A 23205-nucleotide genomic window follows, 5' to 3' on the forward strand; every position below is an offset into this window, starting at 1 on the left:
CCCATCTGGACACTGAGCAGGACGGACTGACTGACTGACTGATTGACCGGCTGGCATTATCACCTCAGCTGGCGAAGCCCTCACTAGATTTTAGATTTGTTGGTTTTTTTCTCTCTCTTTCTATCATATTGAGTGTCTCTGCCCGCCCGTTGCCCCAGTGCATGCAAATGTGGGCCGAGGTATGCGTCGGTTATCTCCTTGTTGCTTCATATAGCCCGGCTCTAGTGACCGGCCATTGATAAGGCTAATGTCTCCCGATAGCTACCAAGCTTTCAAGTCCCGTCACAAAACAGCCGGCTCCCTTTTATGTTGTTTTCCCAAGCCAAGGACAGACAGGCCTCCCTACAGGACCGAGCTGGCTAATCAGTAATCACTAACTTGCTGAGCCGAGCAGTCCCCTTCAGATGGGCTGCTTTTTAACCCCCTTCTTCTTCTTCGTCTTCCTTTTCCCTCTTCTTTTTTATTTCCTTTCTTTTCTTCTTCTCATACTCTCTAGCTAGCTTCCCCAAAGTCTGCTGCTTTAGGTGATGATGCTTTTCTTTTGCCTGATGTATAAAAAAAGAAGGGACCACGTCTATCTTCTCTTTTGTGTCTTTATGTCTTTCTTTCTTTCTCCAGTTCTCTATTCTACTCGTTCCCTCCCTCCCTGTGTCCCTCCCCTCGTTCTCTGTTGTTACTTTGCTCATCTTCGCTCCCTTCTTTCTTGCCCGGGCGCACAACAAATGCCGCCCCCTTAGCCTGCTAATGAATCAAGATACAGAAGGGGGGGATCAGGAGGTCTGGGGCCATAACTGTGCCACAGACACATGGCGTTATATTAAAACATTAGTACCACTATATGACTTTATTTAGGACTTGCCAAAGAAAATTGATTAGGTGACAAAGATGGAACAAAAGAGGAATCATCCCCGGCCACCCTGACTGGGCTTCTCCTTTCAGAGCCAACAGCAGCAGTTCCTCTCCAAACTTTTGCCGAGAAGAGATCTGGCTATGCTTGGCCTCTTGCTCAAAGACACACCCTCCCCTGCCCCTCTGTTCAAGTCTTACAGTCTGTATAGTCAATCCTGTTAGCTCTGCATCTTTTTCTAGCCTTCACCTGCACCATATATTGCACACATTCATTTATATGTTAGGATTCATATCAGTAAATAAGATACCATAAGGACCCTACTATGATTAAAGTAAGTTATTTGTGTTTTTTGGGCTGAAAAAGAGTTACTTCTCCTTTTCTCTCTGGCTCATTTATACTGTACATTTTAGTGGTCCTCGCTGTTGTTGCAGAGGCAGGTCTATGTTTGTAGTGGCTGAGGCAAACTGCAAGTCAGCAGCTGGGCAAAGGGTAGGAAGTGTAAGCTCCTTCACAATCATGAAAATAACAACACTAGTTGTTAGAAAAAAGTGGCGATTTTTGGATTAAGTACACTGTGAGTCTGTGGGTATTGTTCTTTGAGGGTCAGCAAACAACCTATTGAGTCAGTAGTTCATTCCACAGTGTCCCATAGTTCCAGATGTGCTTGGTCCATATACACTGTTCAACATAGAGCGTTCACTGTATGACATATGTAAATGACTGTGACCCATGATTTGTCATTTCTTTTCGCCTGCGCCTCTTCTGCAGCAAACAGTTGAGGTTATTCACCGATGTCAAAGGAATTGTGTCTAGTTTAATGCCACATTCCTGCCAAACGAATATAAAAATCATTTCTTACATCATCAAATTCCCTCTTGTTCTATAGAAGTCAGTGTTCCACGGTTAACAAACATTCATCCTCTGGGCTCCAACCCCATATAATAGTTCAGAGTTTACTGAAGGAAGCAATGGTAAGACTCTTTGTTTCAACTGTGATTATTTCCATTGTTCTATAATCAATAGCATCAGTGTTATGAGTTAATGCAAACTTGTAACAATATATGTAATTGAGATATTACTTCTTCAATGGAGCCATATTATATGATTTGTAGTTAAATGTTATAGCAAGCAAAACTAAAAAAAAAAAGAGCCAATCGCTATTATAGAGGTATGATGTGTTCACATGACGTCTATCTCTCCAGCAGTGAGGGTTCGCAGGTTGACCCCACCGCTAACCCACAAACTAGTTCACCAGCTGGCCCAGATGCATTGTGGGTAGAGGAAATGACCTCAGTGATGAGGAACGTGTTATCGGTCCTGTCCAGGACATCCTTCATACAGTAATGTCACCCAGCAGCATGACTGGGAGATAAAGGTGCTGCAGTGGACACAGAGACAGGACAGTGGACAGTGTCCAGAGTGTAGGAAAGCACCACTGCTGCTCTCTGTTTATCTGTCAGTGTAACCCTCACACACACACACACACACATACACACACACACACAACAATATGCAGTTTTTCCTTGCAATACAGAACAACCATAACCACTTTCTGCAAATCAAAAGTATTATAAAACCAATAAAAACTGGTCTATGTGATAAGAACACAAATTGAGGTTGAAGTGCAAATGTTGTCTCAACCAGCAGCAGCAATGGGTATTCACCCAAATGTTTCAATTTTGTTTTTTGATACCACATACCACATTACAGTACGTGCACACTCTGCACGTTACTAATGGTGCAGCTACAAATGGTGCACAGTCGTTTACTGTGGGTGTCACGATTTTATAGTCACGTTATGTTCATAAGCATAAATGTGTCCATTACAGGCAGTGAGAATAAAACTTATTGTGTATATATATATCTATATGTTGGCTGGATAAGGTAGAGAATAATGTCATTGAATCATAGTAAATCCTACAAAAAGCTGCACAATTATATTTAAAAAGGTGGTAGTGATTTTCAGACAATTTTGATTTAATATGCAGACATCTATTAGTACAGACAGGTAACAAATGAAAGGGGAAATGGAATAATTGATTGGAGAAACATTACAAATGTAAATGTTCTAATTCAGAGGACAAAGGGTTGCTGAATTCTTCGATCAATTTGATGTGGATCATATACTTGGCTCTTTGCAAGCACCAAATATCAATCTTGTTGAACACCTATGGAAGATTTTCTTCCAAAGTGTTAGACAGAGCTCTGTAATACAGCCCAACAGTTCAGACTATCTATGCCCAGGAGAACTGAAGCTATTCTGGAGGCTCATAGTGACAAAACACCTCACTTCCTACTAAACTTAATTCTTTTTTCTTTATCACTCACCTTTATTTCTCCGCAAGTGGGTGACAATACAAAACTGTTCTTAGCTAATGTTTATTTCAGCTCACATTGACTGAAGTATTAAAACGACTGATAGCACAGAAAATCAATAAGGTGTCACATGTTGAATGAAGGAACATGTCAGTAAAGTGCAGGAATTGAAGTCCAGATGTGGCGACCAATCACCCTTCAACTTGAGCCTCAGCTGTAGCAGTTAGCTGCTGTCTTACTTATATCAGGTCTCCAGGTGATTCTTGACTTCCTGTTTGTTGTGTAACTTCCTGTTGCAAGACTGTTTGTGGCACCTCAAAACATTTTCCCAATTCTTAGCTCCTGTTGTCTTGACTACGTCTTTACCCATCAGTGGACTGTATCAGTTCAGGAGGTAGCAGTGTGTCAGCTCTCTGTATCAGTGTCATTGTTATTTTATCTCTGATTGATTCAGTCCTTCTCTGTCTCAGTAGTTCTCTCTTTCGCTCTCCAGTTAACTTTGGGCGTCAAAGCGCCAATTGTTACCCAACAGGCTGGCTGTTTCAGAGGGGTAGCAGTAATGTTTGTTAAGGGTTAAGGGTCCAGAGACAGCTTGGTGGAAGTTTCATCCCGTGAGGCGTGGCAGTAGTCACCACCACAGAGATAAACACATGGACATGTACATACAGAATAGATTATACACAATGGGTTTCTCATCTAATCAGTGGGACACATCAGGCACACATACAAAACTGGATTGTTTAATATTCCTCAGGATACTTTCTAGTGAGGCTGACTGATACTGGATTTTTGGGACCAATACCAATACTGTTATTACTGTTTTAAAAAAATTCTGTTATCAATACATTGGCCAAAAATCTTATATATATACAGAATATATACATAAACACACATTTGATGCACATAATGATCTCTCAAATATGGTTACAAAACACAAGGATATGTAAAGGAGGAATCATATTTTACAGTTTAACTACAGTTTAACTAACATCAGTGCACTGAAACAGTAAACTACACTTGGAATTTAATATCTATTAAACTTGTATTAAGAGAAATGATCAAATATAATATACATAAAATGCTGCCTATGTATCAGCACACATTGGGTGGTATAAACACTGATACTGATATATCTTTGATAGGGCAATATTGGCTAATAATCAGTTGATCCATATATCAGTTGAGTTTACTCTCTGTTGTGATTAATCCAAATCTTAAACACCTGCGCCAACTGTTCAACCACCTTGTTTTAAACAGATTTGATAACCCAATGGGTGGAATAAGTTGAAAAAAGAGAAATTGATTGAACAAATTGAATTTGTTGAGAGTTAGAATGCACATTTTATCTTAAGTCTTTTCTAGTTCAAACTTCCAGTCTTCCAGGCTTATGTGTCAATGCAAGTGTGTTTCATGTTGAATAAAGTTATATACAGACATCCTTATTCTTTATTAGGTTTTTGTGGCCCCCTTAGTAAGTTTTAGAGAGGAACACATTGCGCCCCCTGCCATCATCCTCTGCCCCCCTCCTCCTCCTCCTCTACAGCCTCCACTGCTGGGTAACCAGACCCAGATGGTACCTGGTACAGACACCAGCGCAACCTGTTTTTGTCTTTTGTGATTCAGATGCTTCAGTCAGTAGCCAAGAAGCACAGAAGTGAGGAGTGGGCGGCACATTAAATGAAACAGTACTGAAACTGTGGTTTTACTGGACTTTTAAAACTCAAATAAGGCGTGTATGTCAATCACTTAATGACTTTTTTTATAAATCAGTGTGACAGCATCACTTTGTCCATGTAATCTGTGAGAGGAGTGCATGTGGCCGGAGAACAGGGAACATCACAGTCTGCCTATCATGTATTAGAACTCAGTGATTCAATATCCGGACCAGCCAATGATACTGTTGAGGCACTGCACTTCAGCCATTAGTATTATTTTACATGCTTCATCTGAATCCCATACTGTCCCAACTGGGAAAGAGAGGAGATGACTGTAACAGTTTCTGTCTATGTGTGTGTGTGTGTGTGTGTGTGTGTGTGTGTGTGTGTGTGTGTGTGTGTGTGTGTGTGTGCAGGTGTTTGTGTATGACAAAAAAAGACAGTAAGGGGGAGAGAACTGTGCATGTTTTGGGGTAGGTAGCAGACAGTCTGTGCATGAAGATGGATGGGAACACCAGGCTCTGGGAAGCAGGAATGTCAGACAGACAGACATTAAAGACATACGATATGAAAACCCCCGCTGTGCTTCACCCTTCTCCCCACCTGCCCTCGTGATATTAACTGTGGCCCTGCCAGGACCCCACATTCCCAAGAGTTCTCGAGTAAAGAAACACCACGAACAGGCATGTTATCCATAAAATACACATTAACTAAAGAGTAGCTGTTCTTGCTTTTTTTTAATTGTCTTTCTTTTTTTACAAGATTGCCTGAATGACACTGGAAGGTTTCACTTATTCTTGTTACAGATATTACTCAGATATGTCATCTCTAGAACTGACTTGTGACTTAAATGACTTGTAGTGTGTATGAATTACAGAAACCGATGCCTACCATTACCGATATATATATTCAGCTCTGAAACATATAACACAAAGGGGAATTCTTTTGCTCTGCTATTTTTCCGTTTTGCATTGAAGTAGTCACGTTCCTTGTTTAAAGCACTTTATTCACACTGATAAGTGTCCATACTTCCCTGCCATGGTTGATGTGGAGTGGTCATGCCACTGCAAACACTGATGTGAAAGGGTGCCAACGGAAATAACAGCCGTCCCTCCTCTCTTCTCCACTCTCCACCCCTGCTGATAAGATTAGGCCACTGTTGCCTGTATCAACTCTGCTCCTAATTGTTAAGCTCCAGCCTTGTGCTGGAGAACCCTAATTATGTTATTGTTTTTTTAGTGATAATGTATGATACAATTTCAACACATGTATGATGGTTATTTGAAATGACTAATGTTCTGAGACATTTAGATACATGTGCTATCAAGCATAACCCTCCAGTTCATTTTTGAAATTGCTGAAGTGTGCTTAAATCTAGATTTCTCCCTCTTCTCACATACATTTCCATCACTTCTCAATCATAACTTCATGAGTTCAACTTGTCTCTAGCTATCATGCATAAACATTTTCATATGAATGAAAATCAGGTTTCATTTTCACTCATTTAATACAGAATATATCATGTAGTAAAATTCCCCACCTACTTTGTCGTTCTTTGGGCCCCCCCATAGAATTTTTTATTGGTTGCATGAGCCTCTGATACAGTTTGTTTCTTTTTATAAAATTGAGCAGAATTGGAGGTTTTATTTAAACTTTAAATGTCAAAGAAGAATGGATTGTTGCTCTCAAGGAGCAACCTGACTGTACCCAGGAGATGAAAGTATGTACAGTCATTTAACGTAAAAAAGAACAGCTGAAAGAAACCAAAGCTATAGTTCAGATGAATTGGCTTCAGTTCCTAAAGAACAAGGTGGTGGTAATGCTTTGTGCATGGGAAAGAAAGATAGTGTCTCTCCCCTTTGGTGAAATTGATTGTGATGCACCGTCTTGTAATCATTAGATGCTGTATGTTAAGTTTACAGTTTTCTTCCGATCTTAAACTTTCATTTTTCGATTTAAATGATTCTTTAACAATTTATGTGTAGCTCAGATTTCTCAGAATTGTCTTTTTTTGGTTCTTTTTTTGTTTTCACACTTTAACATCCTGGCTTGATCTAAACCTGACCCACCAATGGTCTGAATGAACACATCCTGGAGTCTTTCGGCTGGTGTTGGCTGGTGGCTCTGTGGTAGCTTGAATACACACACATACACACACACATACACACACACATACACACACACACACACACAAATACAAAGAATTCACAAACAAGTATAAGGGCTGTGCGGGCAAAGTGTGAAATAAGCCTCAATTCAGATGAAATGCAGGCATTGACTTGGCTCATTGGCATGTTATTCATAAATCACAAAGACCAAGTTCACATTTTGCACACGCTTACGTGTCAACAAACTCAGTTTTTGTTCATATAATTTAATAATGTGAAACACATTCTTAAACCATATAAAGTGTGATCCTAAAAACCTAACTTACTTCATTCTGTGTCTGTGGTGCAAGTGTGACTGATAGCGGAGCAGCTGTTTCCTGGGGGGGCTGCACCACTCACTGTCTCTGTCATGAGCGCCGGTGGCCGTGCTGCACTTGTCCCTGTCCAGCTGCCTGCCCTGCTCTGCTGGGTTTTTGTTCTGTGGAAATATTTAGTGCCCTCTGCCCATAGAGGGCGCTAGTCAGACTTGCTGTCTGCAGCTGCTGGAAAGGCACAGAGGAAAGCGCTTGTTAGTGTTAGAGCTTGCTGCTGAGAGCTGCAGAAGCAAACATGAACATACAGGGAATTTGCACACACACGCGCACACACACGCGCACTGACACACACACACACACACACACACACACACACACACACACACACACACACACACACACACAGCATTTTATCATTGACTACACTATAAAATGAATTTAATCTCATATTCAATCAGGAAATTATATTCAGTTTATTGATTGATTTATTGTTTATTTGCTTCCACTGCTGTTTCACAAACTTTCCATCACATATCAGTATTTTAATATATGCAGGGAGAAGCAGATCATTTTATCACAATCAAGGGCAGCTGATTTCACAGAGTATGAAAACAAGACCATTAATCAACTAACATTTCAAGACCTAATCATTCCTAAATAAGTGCAACTTTTATGACTTTATTGAGGTATTTGCGGAGGGTGCAACACAACCACAAGCTTAAAATAGTGTTAAAAAATAGTCTCAATCTGCAGCGACTGGTACAGCTCATGATGCAGCATAAAAAGCAGTGATACCAACTTGCAGAGTCAAAACGAGAGCTCTCAGCTGTTCCAAACCTGCAGCCTGCCGCTCACCACACCTCATACCTCACCTTTTGTTTCCTATCCATCTCTGGCAAACCCAAAAGAAACATCCTGTTTGCTACTGATCAGAGGCCATCAGTGTATCATTATGTATGTTACCTCCCCGTGACACATTTTAACAGGCAGTTTGCTGCACAGCATATATATATATGTATACATATATATATATATATATATATATATATATATATATATATATGTGTGTGTGTATATATGGTATAAAGTAACTTTACTGGTCCACCCTTTTTATTATGAGTCATAGCAATAGCAGTTAACCTAAGTCAAACTGTGACTAAACAGAAAGCAATGAAATGGAAACTTTAAAAAAATCTTATCAGTATTAAGGGTGTTAACGTGTGCATACTTTTACTTTACTTGCACAATTATTATCTTTTTCTCAGGAAAACTAAATCTACCAGTAAGGTGTGTGTATTTGAAAAGAGTGAGTGACCCACCTCGAGATAGTTAATATATTTTTTCTCTGGTTGAGGGTTTACCAAAGGTAGAGTTAGCCTTCTAACATATTGGCTTCTGTTAATCAGTTATACTGCCTTTCTCCTTTCATGTACAGTAAATTGCCCATGAACAGTGGCGACACAGATTTCAAAGAATCTTTCCATCATTCCAAACATGGCAATTATCAACCAATCACATGGGAATCAGTCCCCCTCTTGTCATGTGGACTTATTTTGCCCGACAACAGTTAAAGTTTAGTCAGATCCCTCTGGGAGTGAAGGAGAGTTCTTCACAAGGACCTCAATCACAGGACCTTTTTCAAGTGGCTAAATGAAGAGAAAACAGGCAAATACCTCAATCCAAAATAGAAAGCGGCGGTGGAATGTTTTGAGGCATGGTGAGGTGACGTAGGAATTAGCTGTAATCAGTGAAACACTTGGAGAATGCTGCTGCTTTGTGCCAGTGAGTTGATCACTTACAATAACTTCACAATCGCAGCATTTGTATAGAAGTGAGAGTAATATGTTTGAAGTAAAAATAGCAATCAATAAAGAAATCTTACCTCATCAGTCTGTGTCTGTGACCTTATGTTGACATGCTGTATTGCCCTTTTGCTTAACGTTGGCTTTGTCAGTATATACAGGCGGCTGTGGGTGTGGCCAGTGTTAAACAGCAGTGTCAAAAAGCAAAAGCAATACAAGTAAAAACTATACCAACATGTTTACGTATTTATGTTTAAGTGCACTTATAGAATATGGGCTTGGAAAGATATTTTCTAATAATGAAAAGATCATTTTGTTGGTCGTGATTGCTGAGTGTAAAGACTTTAATAAACAAGTACAAGCGTAGTTCTTTATGTGGGAAGGCTGCCTGGAACAGGAGGGATGGATTTATCAAATGTGCAATCTCAGTGATGTTTCATTATCAATGGTTTCTCCACCACTGTAGTCCAGTCTGACATCGGGTGGATTTATCATAAAAATGTTTTAAAGACATTTATGTTCCCCAGAGGGTGAATATTATTGACTTTATTGATCCCCTGACTTTTCATCGAGCACTACGAGCAGGTTGATATTTTTATTAGTTATTTTCAGTGTAATGTCTCAACAACTTTTGGATGGATTGCCAATAAATTTGGAACAGACATTTATGTCCACAGGAGGAATTGAATAACTTTGGTGATCAAGATTTTTATTTGTTGAATAACTGACCTTTGTATCCATCCAAAAAATGAAGCTGATGAAAACAATATACCATCTCAACATCATCAAGTTCACATAGTTTTGTGCATCGTGAGCATGTTACCATGCTGACTTTAGCATTAAGTACAGCCTCACAGAGCTGCTATCACGGCTTTAGACTTAAACAAAAAAAGACTGAAAATGTGTCTCATTGTTATTTCATGTTGGGTGGGTTAAATGTTAGGGAAGTAAAAACTGAGTTACTAATAATAGCCCTTATTATTTCTGATAATGTGACAGCTCATCGTTGATGCAGGAACATGACTAAATTAGAGTGGGGAAGTTGACACCAACAATACACTTAATATTTGTAGATTAATAGTTCCATACCTTAGCTATTCCGTACTTCTGTTGCTATTTTCAAAAGTAAAATTTGAACATGAACCAGCCCCTGTGGCATCAGCTGATTGTGCCATTTTGCTCTCTCTGAAGTTCCCCTTTTTAAGTTAGCTCTGTCCAGACTTCCCTTCATGATAGTGAATGAGTGGAATTTAGAAGTAGAGCTACAGTATGAACAAACCTCTGGTCCATTCATCATTGTGACACTCTCAGTCTCACTCTCAATCCAATAGGTTTCACTAGTGTGAAAATAACCCTATATGGATGAATGTTTCTTTTGAATATTCTGCATGGCCCATTACTGAATCATTCAGTATGCAGGCTTGGTTGTAAAATAAACTTTTGTCACAACTCAAAGCTTCTCAGATCTTTTGACCTTAAGTGAACCAAAGTGTTAGATAAGAAAACATCATGTGATACTAGCCTTAGATTATATAAAAACAGTGATATTAAATGTAAATGCATGGCTGTACCATCGCACATGTGTGACCATCCATGTCTCCCTGCCTTTTATATGAGTGTGCTCCTTTACGATAGTGTTCCCAAAAGGGACCAAGTCCCAGGTGTTTCAGACACCATAGTGCCCTCTCACTCTTATTTGCGTACACAGATGTTTAAGCTTCCACCTTCTGTATACAGACTGCAAAATCCCCCAAGCCTCATTTTAAACCATACAATTTCACTCAGGAGTGTGTGTGTGTGTGTGTGTGTGTGTGTGTGTGTGTGTGTGTGTGTGTGTGTGTGTGTGTGTGTGTGTGTGTGTGTGTGTGTGTGTGTGTTTGTTTTTTTAATTTTTTTAATTTTACTCTGACAGACGTGCACATTTGACTCTTCTCTTTTGCATGGTGTGGATTTGAGGCATTTTGCCTAGGGGACCATAGCTGTATGTGTGAATGTGTGTGTGGTGGCCAGTGGAGGTTATGAATGAGCTACAGCTGCAGGGCCCACTGGTCAGGAAGGACAGCTGATGAATGAAGTGGAAATTATTAAAATAAACTGCTGGGTGATGCAACAACATTTGTTCAGCAGGCCTCCATATCTCCCCATCCATATCTTCCTCACACATCTGGCTTTACAAAGATGTACACCCTGTTGATGCAACGGAACCAAATATTTAAAACACCACAAGGTCAACAAGTTTGTTCGTACATTTAGAAGGAACTCCCATGAGATTATGGATTGATCCTAATTTTGCACAATTTCATATGAAACAAGCACGCTATGCATTAAACAAGGGGAGAAAAGTGCGACAGACCACGGTCAGATATGTGAGCAGCAGAGGGGAGTAGTTATAGCGACAGATGGACAGAGATGGGGAGGTGACAGAGAGAGAGAGGGAAAACGGGGCTGGTGATGGATAGACAGACAGAGAGAGAGAGAGAGGAAGAAGGGCAGCGATAAGGACAAAGACATCAGTCACATTTAGGGGGTTTTCCCTCCTCCCCTTTGCGAGTGGACCTTGATCCAAGCCACACAGACTCTACTGTGTCATGGTGTGTGTGGCCCTGTGTCTGTGTGGGCCTGCAAAGTGGTGACTGGACAAATCATGACTCAGCAGAAATAGAGACACATAGAGTAGAATAGAGCACAGCTTCATTGTTGGAGCAGGTTTCTTTGGACTCACATCAGCTGCTATTCACGACACAATAGATCTGAATCCATTCATGGAGCATCTCAGAGCAGGAGCATTCTTCCTTTGCAGCGGCTTATATTAAAGTGTCATCTCTAATAGCTACTCACAAGCAACCTGTGTGGGAATTTCTTTACATACGAGAGTATCACTACATTTTTTTTTTTTGTTAGATTTTATTTTTGGGGCTTTTTGCCTTTATTTTGATAGCAAGTGGCATAGAGGCCAACAGGAAACAGGGAGAGAGGGGGATCCTCTCCTCTCTTGCCAGAATCAAACCGGGGACGCTCTAGTGTATCGCTAGATTTAAGAGAAAACTTTGAAGTGAGCTTGTGTAACTTTTGCTAGACAACAGCCATAAGTGAGACGCTGGTAAAACATTGTTCAAAAAGAAGAATAGAACAATAAAAGAGTCAAGAAGTCAGTGAAGTGATATAAATCAATATCAATCTACAGCTTGCTAGCAGTAGCTAACTTTAACAAGTGAGGCTTTAGCAACAACCGTGATGCGTATTGAATTAAACAATAATGTTTTTTTTAAAAAGTCTTTCTTGTTGCAGTTGATGTGTAATGACGAAGGATTAAAATACAACATTATGTCAGAAACCAAAAAATGTCACATATCTTGGATGTGTATAATAAACATGGTCAAAAGTCCAAAACTTGAGGTACAGTAACATGAGGTTTTTACAGTATGTAAAAATTAGGGATGGAACGGTTCATTAAAAAAAGTCTGTCCCGTTTGGTACGCTTGTCACAGTTTGGCACACTTGAGTATGGTTTGGTTGACACAGGAGGCAGAATTTATAGGATGTGCCAGCAGCATCGTTTGGTTCTCCTGTGTGGGAGCATTTTGGATTTAGTGTTACCTAAGATAACGGCGGTAAAAAAAGTGGTGGTTAAAACTGTGACTGTGCAACACATGTTGTTTATGCTAGCAGCAACACATATGTTAGCTCATCTACGGAGACATCACACCAGTGAGACAATTGACAGCACAAGGAGGAGAGAGTCGGGTAAAAAAAAAGAACATCTACTCCCTGCAGCATTTAAAGAAGTCAGACAGGGCAAAAGCCATAACTACAACAATGGGGGTATTTATTTGTATCTTATATACTTCATTCAGTTCAGTGTTTGCTGTTTGTGTGTATTTTTGTGTGAAAAGCAGGTTAAATGCATCAATGTCTTCCCTCTTGCTGTTTCAAAATCTCACCTAGCTTTAATTTAGGATTGTTACAATGATGTGCCTAATGTCAAACTGCCTCATTCTTTCAGTTTTTGCATGATTACATGACATGCCCTTAAGAATATCAGATTTAAAAAAAAAAAATACTGTAAATGCTGGATTATTAGGCTATAGATCTTATGCTGATGTATGGTATTTCTAGAGTGTAAAAAAAAGAAAAGGAAAAAACCAATGTGAATGAAACTGAAAACTGTAACCTCATAACCGTGATATGAACCAAACTGTGGATTTTCTGAACTTTTCCACCACTAGTAAGAATGCTTGCTGCAGGTCAAAGGCTGGGCTTTAGCCTGCTCTAAACACTGCTTTTACAACCTGGACTTCCTCCTCATGGTGATGTCAGATTGTTCACGCATGCCCACAAACAACTGTCAATTGGTAGCCTTTGTTGCTAAGGTTGTTGCTAGGGGTTTTCCATGGGCTGTCAGTGTTGTCCACCCATATATTTCATATCAGATTCAAGCTCGAACATGTAACGATGTGTTTGAGTAAAGATTGGGAAAAAGTGAAATCCTACTGCCGCTTTTTATTTCAGTTGTCCCCCGATCAGTCCGTGGACGCCTTCCAGGGTGGCAACTCCTGGAAGTTAACCAATCAAAACAGAGTGGGCTTATAGGGAAGGGGGTCTTAAAGAGACAGGAAGTCAAAGGCATCTTTCAGACAAAGGATGTATAAGATAAAAGGAGGAGGGTTTTTTTATACTAAAAATAAATTAAAGATGTTCAAGTGGAGCAACAGATTATAAATATAGACCTGAAAATGTGCATGAAATTTCCCCTTTTAGAGATGAAACTCATAATCTCCCTCAGTAATCAGTAAACTTTATCAACCATCTATTTCAACCAGGCTCCACTAATAAATAGGTGTAGCAACAGGTTCCTAATAGAAAATAGAACTTTAATTCACTTATTGGTCAGCAGAGGTTGGCTTGAACAAATAAACAAATCTGACCTCTTTGCATGTCCTTTAATAATGTTTTTAACACTTACACATTGAAACATGTACTGTAAGTGTGTGTGTGCACGCTTTCCTACATCCCTGTGTGTGTGTGTGTGTGTGTGTGTGTGTGTGTGTGTGTGTGTGTGTGTGTGTGTGTGTGTGTGTGTGTGTGTGTGTGTGTGTGTGTGTCAAACACTTGCACTTGCAGTTCCTGTTTGGGGAGGTCCACTGGTTCTGGCAAACAGTGTCTGGTCTTATCTCTTGTGTTTTATGTTCCTAGCTAGCTGGGGGCACAAGCAGTCCTTTGTGGCCAAGAGGTGGCTGGTCTCACTCCAGACCGACCCATGCAGCTGTTCACCACTGTTGGACATATCCATGTGTGAGCGTGCCTGTGTGAGAGATACATGTGTATATGTATGCCTGTACGTGTGTGTGCATGTATTATGTGCTGTATGTATGTTTACACATGTGTATTGTGAATGTACACTACAGTATGTATTTGTGTGTGTGTGTGTCCATGTGTGTGTACATATATATATGTGATATGGAAGCTTCATGTGTAAACTCAAACTACATGCTTTTGTCATGTGGCTAAAGCTAAAGACACAATCTTCCAAGTAACAGAAGAACGCCAGATGAAATGCAGTTAAAGAATAACAGACAGAAAGCTTCATGTAACTACAGTGCTGATCTGTGATCTACTGTGCATACTTCACAGTGCAATAATGGCAAACACAACCTACAGTGGCTCTTTGATTTGGGAGAGTTTGACCTCTTAAAGTTTTCTCTGTCACATCCTCCGTCATTTCCTCTGAGCATGCTATGAGTGGTCAGATTGCAAGTTGGGAACAGGCAAACATACAGTATGCAGGAGCTGAGTATGTGTGTTCAGTAGGCCTGCATGTTTGATCTCCAGCCCAATATGAGACCAACTCATGGCCCTCTTTCTCTCCCTCTCCTTCACCTGAACCCTGGTGACACCACCGATCCCCTCAGTGGAGGTTCACTGCTCGGTAACACAAAGTCTATTGTGCGTGTGACCCATTAAGAACTCCTAAAAGGAGCCATCGGCGAAGCCAGCACAAAGCCACGTGCTGTGTTGGCAGTTGAGTGTGGAGAGGGCAAGAATGTGGCCCCCAGACTCAGCTTCTGGTTAGAGAGAGAGAGAGAGAGAGAGATCTACTGAGAGCGGAAAATAAGGCATGCTTTTGGGCATTAATGACATTTTGAGATCAAAAAATTCACCTCTGCCCAGAGAAAATGTAGGCTATTAAACATTCCTCAATTGAATCAACCAACATCTACTTTCAAATAAATTTTGGCAGATATATTTTATGTTAAGTGCTTTCTAATCAAGCAATGTCACTGCTTTTGTTTTGTTTTTAGTTAGTTTTAGCACGTTTGTTAAACATAAAACAGAATAGGTTTTGTGTGACCAGTGATAAAAAAGGTATTGAACGTGGACATTTTACATCATAACCCAGTCTCTACTGTTTGTTCATGTGAAACTCATTTGCAGCAGTCTTTCACAGTCCCTGGTGACATTATTGCCAATGTGGGAGCAGTGTGATGTTCATAAAGCTCAGTGGTGGGCGTGGATGTCAGGGAGAGGTGGTTTTGCATACAGTGTGGTTGACTCTGAACGTGGAAGGCCGCATTGACGTCCCGTTTCATACTTCTTGTGAATGTTGACTTTTCCACAAGTTAACCATGGCAATCATCTTTGCCAAACAACTGCTGTGAAGTGACTAAACATAACCATGAATACCGTGAGCAAACTTGAGTGATACAGTGACTTAAACCATGAGTCAAAATATATTTGTCCACCAGAACTGATTTTGCTCATTTACCATTTAAATATAACATTCGTTTTTAGGGTTAAAGAGTTTAGCAAACATTTGGCTACCATTTAACAGTCACATCAGCTAAAGTTAAGCGCCAACAAAAACAACAGATTACACTTCCTGATCAACCTCTAGTTATTCTTGAAATGTAAAGTTCATGTGTTCTCAGTCTGAACGTACCGTATGGATCTGTATCACCTCCTAATTAGACATTCATTGGAATGAATAAATTAGACCTTCAATTGGGGAAAGTTGTACTTCTTATATTTTAGCATGCAGTAAATGTTTATTGAGCTCCATATAGATATCATGGAATGTCCAAAAGATTGGTACCCATAAAATAGATGCTACATAAACAGAAATGGCAAAGCAATGGATGAAGAATTTTGTGTTTTCTCTGGGTAACTTTCTTTGGCCTGGCATCCTCCACTGTTTTATTTACTCTTGCTAATGCTTGTTGCCAAAATCATGACAGCTGGAGGCGGGTTGGAGAAGTAGGACTTAAAAAAGCAAACATAAATGGTCTCCATAATAAAGTTTTTTTTTTTCCCCTCTTCACCTCTTTGAACACCCACTCTTCTTACAGTTGTCCCCATCTTGGGTATCTCCCCCACACTCAGGAAGAGACTGAACCATAACACGGCCCTTGACCATGGGAGTGTATCTTATGGACTGATCGGTCCACCCCATTATCCTGTCGGGTTTGTTATTCTAAATGGCAGCTTTTGTGTGATAAGGTGTTACGCAGGACGGAACAGGTGAACCCAAGTGCAGATGTTCAACAGCAAGTAGACAGGGATATGAGAGAAACAAGGTATTTATTGTAAAGGCTGCAGGAAGGTAAAGCACACCTGGGGAAGCTAGGACTAGGAACCTGGGCTGAGGTTTGGGTTGGAAACTGGGATTATGACAGTACCCCCTCTCAAAAGGGATGGTTCCCAGACATCCTCTCAGGCTGGTCTGGAGGGAGAAAAGGAATGGGTAAACCAAGCAGGGTGGATGGAGGGAGCCTTGAGGCAGGATCCCGGAAGCAAGGGCTGGAAACCATGATTGGAAGACAGGGCAGATGATTAGAGTTGTTCGGGACAGTGACCAGAAGGCAGGAAAGAGAGGCAGAGTTACTTGGAAGGAAGCACAAATGGACAGAGGTGCTTCAGATGGTAACCAGGAGACGGGAAAGACCAACTGAGGTGCAGGACATGCAGCTTGTGTCGCTCTGGAGCACAACCAGAGATGTAGAGCAGCTCTAGAAGATGGGCAGAAGAACAATCAGACATGCAGAGCCGCTCTGGAGGATGACCAGGCGATGCTGGCAGAACTGCTCTGGAGGTAATGTAGGTAGGACCGCTCTGGAGGTTGACCAGACAGCAGGACAGATGGGCAGAACTGCCAGGCGGCTAGAGTGCAGGACTCGAGTCCGGCCGCTCGGAGACAGGCAGGTGAGCCAGGGAAATGAAATATTGTTGAATCACAACCACAAGAGACAGCTGCAGCACAGTAATTGAGAGCACGGGGACCAGCGACTGCTGCAACTCAGGCTCAGTGGATTGTTGAAGCACAGAAACAAGGATCCCAGCAGCACAGGAACTGATGACTGCTGCAGCACAGGAACTGGTGATTTCAGCAGCACAGGAACTGGTGACTGCTGCCACTGAGGATCAGGCTAGGTGTGGCACTGGGCAGGCAGACTCTGTAGTATTGGACTGCTGAGGGAGTCGGTGTTGTTGGGAGCCATGGGGATGATACCTTCTTTTGGAGACTCCACCGTGAAAAAGTAAAAGGGTGACTGCTGGATGTCAGGGTGGCTCCTCAGTTTTTCTGTATAAGATTCCTGGGGTTCAGAGAATGAAGGAACAGGTCAGACTTTTCTGGCTCTGGACAGGCAGGTGCGGGCTAGCAGGTTCAAGACAAGCAGGCTTCAGGCTCACAAACGGCATCCTAATTGACAGGAGTACAAGATGGTTGCAAGTAGTCCCCACTGCAGGCCGAAGTGTGGGCCAAAGTGCAGAGGAACCTGGATGGACAGGCTTGGGACAAATAGGATGGCTAGCAGGCTTGAAGGGGTTGATTGCTACTGCTTGGTTGCTCAAGGGAGGAATTGGGAGACTCCAGGGAAACACAGGAGTTTAGAATGTTGGGCCTGGGAGGAACAGTGTTAAAAGTGACCGTCCACATGGAAAGAGAGCCATTCGCTCTTCCACATTGCAGAAAGGAGCCTAAAAGATCCTGACTCCATATCAGGGATAATATCTCTTGGCCTCCCAGGTACTTGGCAGTCTGAGCAGGTGATGGCTGCTAGGTTCATGTCTTTGGACAGATCGTACTCTTATGTGGGATATAGCAGATGCGAGGAGACAAGGATATGGTAGAAACAAGGTATTTATTGTAAATACCTGGCACTTGGGCTGATAGCTGGGGACATGGGGCTGGGACGAGCAAATATCCAAGTCAGGAAAGCAGGGCTGACAAGACAAGGGGTTTGAGACATAATAGGAACTGCAGGGGACAGGAGACAGGAGAAAGGGTTTGGCAAGGGAAAATAAGTAACAGCAGGAAAACAAGATAAATGCAGGTGAAGTGGCTTGAAGCAGAATGGCACTGACTGAAGCAGAGACTACAATCTGGCAGGGCTGAGTATAAGTAAAGGTCTTGATTATTGAACAGGTTGCAGCTGGTGGGACTCTGCTCTGACTCACACCTTTCTCCAGTCACACAATCATAAACACACACATATACTCACAAAGAAAGAGAAGAAGAAAGGAGAAAGTTAGTGAGTCACAGTATCATTTGGTATTTTCAAGTCAGTTTTTGTTTGTTTTTATATTAAGGAAAGAAACTGAAAATGCTTTCCTGAACTGGATAAATTAGCGCAAATCACCACCCTACTGAATTAGTTGGCATTACATTAGTTCAACTATTAATTCATCATTTATTATTAAAAGACCATTCTTCTTTCCATTGTGTCAGGTATTGTTCAAATGAGCTGGGTGTCATGTCAGGTCCTTTGTGTTTAGCATGACACTGCACTAACAAGACACATTTGTTGTACTTGCTGAAAAAAGCAATATGAGATTCTTTGACTAGTAAAAACATGCTTCTTCCACAGCAGCCGCCATCATCCATCTTGTTCTCTTGCAATTGAAATGCACCGTCTGTGTCGACCCTTGACCTCCATGGCCGTGTCACTTCCTCTCTCCAGTAGTATGCCACTCTGGGGGGCAACCATAGATGGGTCACAGAGGTTAGCAGGTTGAGCTGTCAACACAAGTTTCACAGGCTTATTAGGTACAGAGCTGGGACACACAGAGACAATTTGTGGGGGTCACAGCAGCTCAGATTTATTACTGTTGTCACTATGATCTTCCTGTTCTTTGCTCATGTCCATCATGTCCACTTGCCCCATCACTTCTCAATTACTTTTCCCCTCTTTCTTCCCCAACTTTCTTTCTTTCTGTCTTCATGTAAGAGTTGCTTAGTCTACAGCTCCACTCTATATACAGCTCACCTGGGCATTCATGTTAGTATTTCAGTTTGTCTTGCTTACTAAACTTAGTATAATCAGTATTTGATGTTGGTCCATTTTAAGCTCAAGTTATCGTGTATTTATTGCATCAAGTAGAGTTCCCCACTAGACACATGGAGCAAGTTGTTGGCTCAGTAGAAGTAACATTTCTCTTTATTCAGATTCAGACAATTTAATATGAACCAAAACAAAAAATATCTGTTCAGAATAACACAAAACATAAAAAAGGAGGAAGCAATTAAAGCACCTTCTATTAAGTCAGCTAAAGCAAACTCTGTAAAAGCTGCGTATCGTGGTGGTACCTCGAAGTCTTCCTTAAGAAGAAAGTGAATTACTTCTGTGTGTGGCAGCAGTTTCCTTGACCTGGGACATAATATGTTTGTTGTCCACCAGCTCTGCCTAGCTAATTTGCATATTTAGATATGAACACAATGCAGACACAGCTGACAAAACAAGAACACATTTTAATACCAGGTGTTAAAGCAGAAACCCATCGACCAGATGTCATTATCCGGATACTGTATACAGATACTGATCACATATTAATACAAGATAAATAGAGCTAGGGTTACTACTAGTGGCACCATGGATCAATGTTTTTTATGAGTGGGATTTGTTTGTATTATCCACCTGCACGATACTCATTCCTGCTGGTGGTTGCCTGCTGTAACAATGCACCAACAAAGGCAGTGAAGAAGAAGACCAGAAGCTAGCAAACATGGATCTGAACAATGCACAATTTCAATACTTGGCTTTACGCACAATGCATTTTGGTGAGAAATACTGAATGTACATGTAACTTGTTTGCAAGTAATGTAGGACATCTTTAATTTTTACCAGACACAAAACAGCTTAATAGTTTGTTTTTTTCACAGTGCTACATGCTTTAGTATGAATCTGAACATCACTGATATATATTTACATTATGCATTATATTGACACCTACTCTACTGGTTTTGAGTGGGTTCGATTCAAAATGTGGGTTGAAATAGATATAACTGAATTCTTCTTTTCATCAGCTTCCTACACAGAACTTGATTTATCAAAGTCAACAGTTTCTTAGTAGGCGTGAAGTCAAAACAAGAAGAAAAAACATGTATCTTCTTCTCTCTTGGAACAAAGGATACCAACCTGCAAAAACAGGACAGGCATTCATGGCTTTGTCCTATTAAGAGCCTGCAGCACTTCCTGTCTTCCACATTTCTCTTTCTTTCTTGCTTTGCCTGTTTTTTCTCTCTGTAATCTATTATGTCTTCTTTATCTTGCCTCTATCTTTGATGATCTGAACCATCTCTGTCAACATTGTGCGATTGTGTGTTTTCATGCATTTACAAGCCAGTGTGTGTCCCGACATCTGCGAGCGAACATCTGCCCGGCCATACTAGCGAAGGGGCAAACACAGAGGGGGCGAATTCTTAACAGGCCTCAAATAAACTGCTTCACAAAGGGGGGGCTGGGGAGGACACTGAAGTCTGCCAATCAACTGATGTTTCCCAATTAACCTGGGGTTAAAGAGATAGGTAAACCTCCTTGAACAAACGCCAAGGAGACCAAAGAGTTGACTGAAAGTTACTCTCAGTCTTTACTTGGGTGGCGACGGGACGGGCTGTTTGCTCAGGCTTTGGACTGACTCACAAATCAAAGTGTGTGTCAGAATGGAGAGATTAGGGAGCCAGAATAGGTCTGGGATTCTACCTGTGCCCTTGTCTCTTTGTTGTCACCCACCTGGATGAACTGTTAACATTGCATAACACACACACACAAACACACAAAGGAAATATGCACACACAACACAGAAACGTTCTAGCACCCTGATAAAATGCAGCTGTTTTTATCTACTTCTTCAGAACTGAGGAGGCCCAGTAAAGGCTGTTTTATGAACCGATGAGTGTAGCATTGTTCATAGTGGGAGATTCCCCCTTCCACTGAAGCATTCTGCTGCTCTGTGTGGCCTGTCCCTCCAGCTGCTGTCATTTCAGGACATGACACAGACTTTAAAACTGGTAGTACACTGTTAGCACACTCATGCATGGACCTAAAGGGAAAAGAGAGAGAGAGTGAAGGAAATACGCAAAAATGATGACAGAGTTTTAACTAGAAAAGGGGAAGTTTCAACTTCTCTGCCAGACCTGTGTGATTTGTCATTCATCAACTGTAATAAATATTATTATCAGATGCCATCGGACTGGTTTGGATCAAATTACAGCACAAAGCATACAGTATAGTCAAGTCTGGTTTTGCTGAATTACATTTCCTTGTGTAGTTGTCTCACGTTTGTTTATCAGGAAGCAGGTAACTGATGTGCGCTGCCAGGAGCTCAGGTTTCAAAGACAAAGCTGGATAATGGAAGATGTTTAAAAAGCCATCTCAGACAATGCAGGATCTTAAGTCCTGGATGTCCTGCTCATCATTTTTCTGATCCCATTTCCTGACTTCTGAAGATTGAGGGATCTAAATCAGACCTCTCTGCTTTTCACCTGCTTTGTAGTCCCATTATATTCACCTGGTTAAAAAAAAGAAAAGTGTTTTGTTTTGACAACTTCACATTTCACTAGCTTTCATGGTACAGCTTTCCCCGCCTCTGTGTGCTCCATCACCCCTTCACCCTCCTTATCTTGAAGATTCTTTTCCCACTCCTCACACTCCCTCTAGGTGAATTGAACCTTGTCTTACTGTTAAATGAAGCTCTGCTGGAACTCGGGCAGGGAGGGATGGGGCATTACCTTTCGGAAGTGAAGCTAGCTCTCTGACCCGCTATGGTGAAAGGCCCTTAGGCTTGGCTGCATCTTTCACATAAGATGATCTCTATGGGGAAAGCAGGAGATTACTCCTGATAGGAAGGAGACTTAGCATTAAGTCAATTGGTTCCTTTGTGGAATAATCCGCTCTTCTCATCCAAGTCATTGTGATGAGTGATAAGGCGTCAAGTGCATATGAGTTGAGGAGAAAAAAAGAATAGCAGAGTAATATCAACCTGGCTTCAGTTCTCATGTTACATGACACCAATATTATAGGATTTAGTTTCATGTGGTGAGGTGCTCTTTGGCCGTGATTTCATTGAGGAATATCTTTTTGTGCCGGGAATGTACTTTGTTTTTAACTGTAAAGATGGACTATTTGAGAAGATGCAGGAAAATATGACACATCAGTGACTTTTTTTGTGCAGAATCAGAATGTGTCACAGCTTACTTTATCTAACTGCCAATAGTAGGAATTTCCAATTTGTTATCACATCATCAAAACCATGACATCTAACTGAACCACTGCCTGTCACCAGAAAAAAAGTACAGTGTGTGTGTCTTTAAAATGTCATTGCTTGAAATCATTCATCCTCACCACTGACTGTGCTCATACTGTACTGTATATTGTGTCCTTTAGGAATGGGAGCCTAGCAGCGGGGGAGCACTCAGGAATTGTCTCAGGGGATCTCAGGGGATCTCAGGTAAGATGAATTACTTTGTTTTGTTACTGCGCTACCACATGAGCTGCTGATTCATGTGAGCAACCATTCATATGTGGAAACAGCGATACACACAAGACATTACAAAGTAAAGAATCAATTAGATGCTTTGGAAATGCTCAAATGAAGCGGTCCTTTTCTGACAGTACAGATTGTCTCAGTGAATGCCCCTGCTGTCCCCAGATGCCACCATCTCTGTTAACAATACCATAGCACTGCTGGGCTTGTAGTTTTGTTTTGATTGAAACCAGTCTCACTGGCTTGTCTGTCTCATGCAGGAGCCTGAAAAGCTTTCTTCTGCCTGCTTATAGTCTTCTTCTGTCATGGCTGTTTCTGAAACACACACACAAAAAGCTTCATGAGGGAGTAGTGGAAATTTTTGCTCATTACATTCAAAGTGATCTTAGTTGAGAAATGAAA

At 41.2% G+C, this 23205-nt stretch overlaps 1 long non-coding RNA gene across 1 annotated transcript in view; it reads left to right on the plus strand.

Moving 5' to 3' along the window:
* Positions 1 to 22769, plus strand: part of LOC128358863 (uncharacterized) — a 94736-nt gene extending 71967 nt beyond the window's left edge. Inside the window, exon 3 of the long non-coding RNA XR_008321418.1 lies at positions 22704 to 22769. This is a non-coding gene — a long non-coding RNA (uncharacterized LOC128358863). The remainder of the gene's footprint in view (positions 1 to 22703) is intronic.
* The last annotated feature ends 436 nt before the right edge of the window (positions 22770 to 23205 follow it).

This window comes from Scomber japonicus, chromosome 5, assembly GCF_027409825.1.
Source record: "Scomber japonicus isolate fScoJap1 chromosome 5, fScoJap1.pri, whole genome shotgun sequence".
Taxonomy (NCBI): Eukaryota; Metazoa; Chordata; class Actinopteri; order Scombriformes; family Scombridae; genus Scomber; species Scomber japonicus.